Source organism: Vigna radiata, unplaced genomic scaffold (assembly GCF_000741045.1).
Source record: "Vigna radiata var. radiata cultivar VC1973A unplaced genomic scaffold, Vradiata_ver6 scaffold_201, whole genome shotgun sequence".
In the NCBI taxonomy this organism is placed as follows: Eukaryota; Viridiplantae; Streptophyta; class Magnoliopsida; order Fabales; family Fabaceae; genus Vigna; species Vigna radiata.
Genome location: NW_014543621.1, coordinates 416,668 through 422,973, shown reverse-complemented (window position 1 = coordinate 422,973; position 6,306 = coordinate 416,668).

The window sequence follows — 6,306 nt, the reverse complement described above, 5'->3', positions numbered from 1 at the left end:
GGCTAAAACTGTTCCTTAACGTCAAAAATGGCAAATGCACCGAACAATTTTGAGTTTAAACGACGCAAAAACGAGGAAAATGAGATGGGTGGTTGGCGGGAAGAAGTTCTCTGAAACAGCGTTTGTGAAGTGGAGAAGATGAAAATTGTTCTCTGTTTTTTTATACCGCGGTTCTACACTCAACTGTGGCCTATTCGTTTAAAAAAAATAATTCAAAATGGCATTTTTGAAATTTTTTTAAACTGATATGCCGCGATTCAGCGCCCAACCGTGGCATATGCTCTGAAATTTTTAAAATTTACTCAGATCAGGGAATATGTCGCGGTTCTCTGACCAACCGCGGCCTACTCCCCAACATTCATAATCCCCCCAACTGCCTCCCAACTGCCTTTTGGGGAATGTCAGCAAGTAGCAGGGGGAATATGCCGCGGTTCTCTGACCAACCGCAGCATATTCCCCTGCGAATTTATTGCAGGGGCTAACTGATGGGGAATGTCAGGAGGTTACAGGGGTATATGTCGCAGTTCTCTGAGAAGCGCGGCATATTACCCTGTTATTAAGCCTGACGTGGAGTCAAAGATGATGGTTGACTGGGGTATATGCCGCGGTTAAGTGGGAAACCGCGGCATATAAGTTCGATTTATTTACAAAACTGCCACCACGCACCATTATGCTACGGTTTCTGGTGAACCATGGCATAATGTGCGTTGTATAATCCCTATTTTTTACTAGTAAAGTTACATATATTTATATATAATATTATATTAGTGCAAGATATATATATATATATATATATATATATATATATATATATATATATATATATATATATATAGTATTATATTAGTGGTTTTTGTAGTAATTACGAATATATACATATATAATATTATATTAGGTTTTCATTTTATTTGAAGGAAGAATAGGTAGTTAGTTTATATTTTTTTGGCTTAATACCGCTTTTGGTCCTTACTTTGAAGGATTGTGTTCAGAATGGTCTTACCTTTTTTTTTACGTAATAATTGACCCCAACTTTTGAAAAAACAGTTCAAATTAATCCTTTTTCGTTACGGCGTCAAACATTTAACAGTACAGACTAAGCTCTCTCATACGTGGCACAACAGGGTAATATAACATGTGAATTTTGAATTTAAAAAAAAAAAAAATTGACACGTCAACTTCATCTTCCACTAACCCTGAATTTAGGGTTTTTTCCCTTGCGGCTGCCATCTCCTTCTTCCTCCCCCTCTCCCTCTCCTTCCCCACAAAATCCACCAACTTTCCAAGCACTCTCATATTACCTTTAACCTTATTTCCAAAAGAAAAATGAATTTATACAAATCTCACTGCAGGTTGCATCCAGAAGAAAAACGTGGCAGATGAAGCTGGAGTCATTTTACAAGCTAAAATGAAGCAATTAGCGTCTTCATCCTAAAAGTATTTGTATAATTCACTTGCTTCTTCCAATGCAGTGTACCATAGAAAATCAGCGGTGATGTTATATGTTACTTAAACCTTTTATTTTGTTTGGAAGTGTTTAGAAAATGGAGTCAATCAATGACAATTGAAATCTAAAGGGTATTTAGGAATTTAACAGTGGTGTTCAATTGGATAATTTCTATTAGAGCAGGTTGTTGCAGTCTGTGTTCATTGTTGGCCTTTCTATTGTGTTTTGGTTTCACTCAAGTTGTTCCTGATTATTGCACCAGTGTGGGGGTAAGAGAAGGGTTTCCTTGAGAAATGTTTGTGATCTTCTGGGAAAAAGAGATTGTTAAAGATGAATAGATTTTTTTCATAGCGAATGCCCATTTGTTAGTTTCCGAGAGAGTGCTTGGTAGTCTAATACCTGCACCCGACCCGTTTATAAGTGGGCATTAAAATATCCGCTATCTGCGGGTTTCGGGTAGTACATATCCACGGGTATCAACTATCCGTCGCGGATTTTATTCGCGGATACCAAGGGGCATGGATTTTTTGCTATCCCCAGTTTGGATCTTATATTTCGGGGATGATGATTTATTCTATTTATTGTAATAGGAATTATTTCAGATTTTTTTTTTGAACAGACATTATTTATAATTATGTTTTTGCTTCCGTATTGTAATCAAATAAAGTTTGATTGTTCAAAATAAATGTTGTATAAGAAAAGTTTAAAAACAAAATTTCCACCATGACATTCTAAAAAATCGGGGTGTTACACATTGCATGGAGAAAGTGGTGTCACGACTAGAAGCAAAAGAAAACAAACTTTTATTTTTGGGATTTTCAATTGTGAGAAGCACATGTTTTTCTTGGAGAATGAAGTGGTGATGGATGTTGGAAGGGCACGTTTCTGGAAGAGGGAAACGTTTCCCATTTTTATTTTTCTTTGAATGAAACACATGGAAGCTCAACATGTCATGGGTAAAGAGGACTTTTAGAAGCATTTGCAATTTCAATTTCTTTTGCTATATGCACATGGATCACGGTTAATAGTAGAAAAGTTTTATGTTTTCTTATTTCTTTTGCCTTATAATATTTTATATTATATGTTGAAATGTTTTTCTTCTTTTTGGTGGTGAATGTGTGAGATAGATGACAACATTGTGCATTTAATGTTTTAGCTTAAGCGTTGCATTTTTATAGCTTGAATTATGTTTGGATATTTATCTGTTGCAGTGTTCAGTTTAATGTTTTCATGCACTTTAATGCCTTCAATTATACTCGGTTGTGTTTAATTTTCATTTTTAATTTCGTCATTTGCATTCATAAAATCTTTCACCAACCCCCCCCCCCCTTTGTATTAGACCTAATTCATGAACCATTGTTTGGTCCTTGAGAGATGTCCCAGGAGTCACTTCCTAGTCTACACTGCATTTTATTGCACATCAAATTTGTATAGGGTGCGACACCCATCAGAAACCGATTGCCAATGAAGAACAATCGACAATTGGTTTAACTGGGTTATAAATTCCATTTACTGGAATTCGATTATTCTGATTATTCTTCATATACAGTTTTTCTTTCAATATATCTCTACTTTCTGATTGATTAATATATTTATGAGATTATATTGTGAGATTGTTGATTGATTGTATCTATGCATTATTGATATGTTTGCATAACTTTTGTGCTTGATACAATTCTGATACATTCTTTTATATGCTCTGAAATTTGTGACATCTACATTATGCATTTGGGTTTTAATTATAAAACATGTGATAGATTAGATTTATCACATGCCTACAGTTTAGGGGGAGATTATTTCTTTATCATGTGATTATCTGTGTCAGGAGGAGCATCATTGATTGATTAACATGTTTTTATTGACACATCTCTAGAAAATCATTTATCAGCATATCTTTATCATAAAACATACCTTTTTTGCTAATGCACAAACGGGGAGAAATACTTGACTGTTTTGATTGCTTATTTGCTTTGATATTGATTGTTTGATATTGTTTGATACAAAGTATATATGTTGTCTTTGTGACTCAGATATATCTGTTTTGAATCTAAAAAGACTTCATTTGTTTGCTCTGATATATGGATAACATCATTTAATCACTTTCTCTAATATTGTTTGATTATATGAACTTTGATTAAATGAATGATGTTATAAGTTGTTGCGTACAAACATGGTTGTTTACTAATCATGGTTGTGCATCATAAAAAAAAGAGGAGATTGTTGAGATTGTTCATAAGGGAAGCACTGGTTTAGCTAAACCTTAATCTCACAGTGTTTCTGGTTTTTTATGATGACAACACATTAATAATAACACGTGTATTGATATGTGTAACATGTTCAAAACTTTCTTGTGTATGAATTCTTGAAGAACATGTTTGTGTTGATTTTGTATATGTGTGCATATTCACTGTTTTCTACATGAGATATCATCTATGATTACATAACATATGTTTCAAGAAAAGCAAACCACATGCACTTGGTTGAAATTATATCGTGTGGCAAAACTGCAAGTTTTAAGTCGACTTCATTATGAAGCAAGTCGATTAAAACTCGTGACTTTACACAGATTTTCAAAAACAGTGTTATGAGTATTTTTTTCAATGAAAGATTTTCAAAACTGCATTGAAGTGACATAGTCGACTGTATGTGCAGGCAACTCAACTTAGTTAGTTATGTTTTGAATTTCTGTTAATGCTTGTGAACTATAACGGCTATATTTTGTCTCTTTAACCAAGCATTAATTACTATTCAATTGAATTAAATGCTTAATCAATTTGGTTGGTCTGACTTCTACTAATGGTTTTAACTGTCTTAACTGTCTGACTGAAGTCGACTGGATTAGTAGTGAAGTCGACTACAGGAGCGTCTGTTTAACAGAAAACTATAAATAGACGTGATTATGTAGACTTTGGTTATTCTAACATTTTCACTCTACTGTTTCAGATTTTGATCTCTGTGAAAAGCTCCAAGAACTTATCAAGAAGACCATGGAGATCGTTCTTTGATAGTTGCTTGAAGAGCAAGGTTGTCGTGCTGAAATAAAGACTTGATCATATTGCTCATTGAGGTGTAATGGAAACGTGATCATCTACTTCTCTCAATCTTTTGAAGATTGTGGCTCCCCTGTTGTGATTACAGGAAGAGGACGTGCTCCATTCTGGGAAACTTTGAGGATTGTTCAAAGTTGACAAAGACTACAGGAGAAGGGATATCTTGTTGCGTTCTTTGGGTGTTGTATGCCTATATTTTGGTTAGAGGGTTAGAGAAGTGTTTTATATTTTGATGTAGAGGTCTCTATAGAAACCTTGTTGTAAAAGCCTTGATAATTATAGTGCATTTGCATCTGGGTACAGGAAGGACACTGGATGTAGGCAGTTTGGCCAAACCAGTATAAAAACTGTGTTTGAATTTTCTATCCCTAATCTCTTTACTTTTACAGGCGACTTTATTTTCAGCATAGTCAACTATTTTCCCTCCACTGATTTATCTTTTTCCTTGAAATTCAAGAAACTTTTGAAACTTTTGTACTTTGCGAAAAAGAATTTGAAAGACTCTGAATTTTTATTTACACCAATTCACCCACCCACCCCTATTGGTGTTGAAACTAACTCATTCTTTTTCCAACTAACTCAAATCTTGAGTTATTGTTACCTTTGTGGTTGCAATTAACTCAAGACAAAAACAAAGGTTCTTATAAATTAGGACTTTCCATTTTTCTCAAAAATCAAAATATAAGGAGTCCTTATTTTAAATATGTTTTCCTATACAAGTTTTTTGTTAGAATAATATTAATTATTCGTCTATGCGCCTAAGCGCTCTCATGTTTTGAAACTTAACCAAATAACATTAAAACGAGATAATAATCTGAAAATAACTTAGGATTAAAACACAAGACTTAGAACCAAAATCCCCAAACATAAAAAACCTTAGGAAAACATTTAGGTTCTTAGGAAATAGAAAAACATCTAGGTCAAAACACCCAGACGCTATGTTAAACATCATTATGCCTAAAGTGTCTAAGAGAGTTAAAGTTAAACGCTTAATCCTCATCATACCCAAACAGATTAAAAGCATAAAACATTAAAAGAAAACAAAATAATGTCGAGAAAATGTTTTTGACAAAACACACTAAGAGATTAAAAGCATAAAACATTAANCAAGTCTCCTCATCAATGGACTTATATAAAGTACATGGAGTCTTATGTTTAAGGTGTCCAAAGATGTATCTTGATGTCAACTTACTTTTAAAGTTTCTGAAGTTTCCAACAACAGTTGACAAACACTTATTTCTAAGTGTTGCGACATTTGGAATGTCAAATGTCAGTTGAAATAAACATAATGAAGTTGTATCAGTACAAAATTATCAATATAAACAAATTTTAATTCAAATGATATTAACTAACTTACCAATATATCATTCCATATAATGTTCCGATCAACCTCGAACACATGATCAAAAGATGGAATGAGAATACTAATCTTATCACGTGCCACTACTCCAAGGTATGATCGGAAGTCATCTGCATGGGGGCCAGTTGCCATACCCGTGATGACGTTCACATTCACCGGAGTTCTTTCACCACCATTTTTTCTGATCAAAAGTTGTTTCATCCCAGTGGGTCCTCTAGTAGATCTGGTAGAGGGAGCCTCATCCCCTGAAGAATGTGGATGATCAACCATATATCTGTCAAAATAAATAACAACATTAAATATTAATAAAAGACTTATGTAATATCATATAATTTAACAAATCATGTAATAGTAATCATAGGAAATGTATAAAAGGAAAACTTATGTGATATTAATAAAATACTTATACAGAAATTGAAAATTCATACATAAAGATATGGATTCATCATATG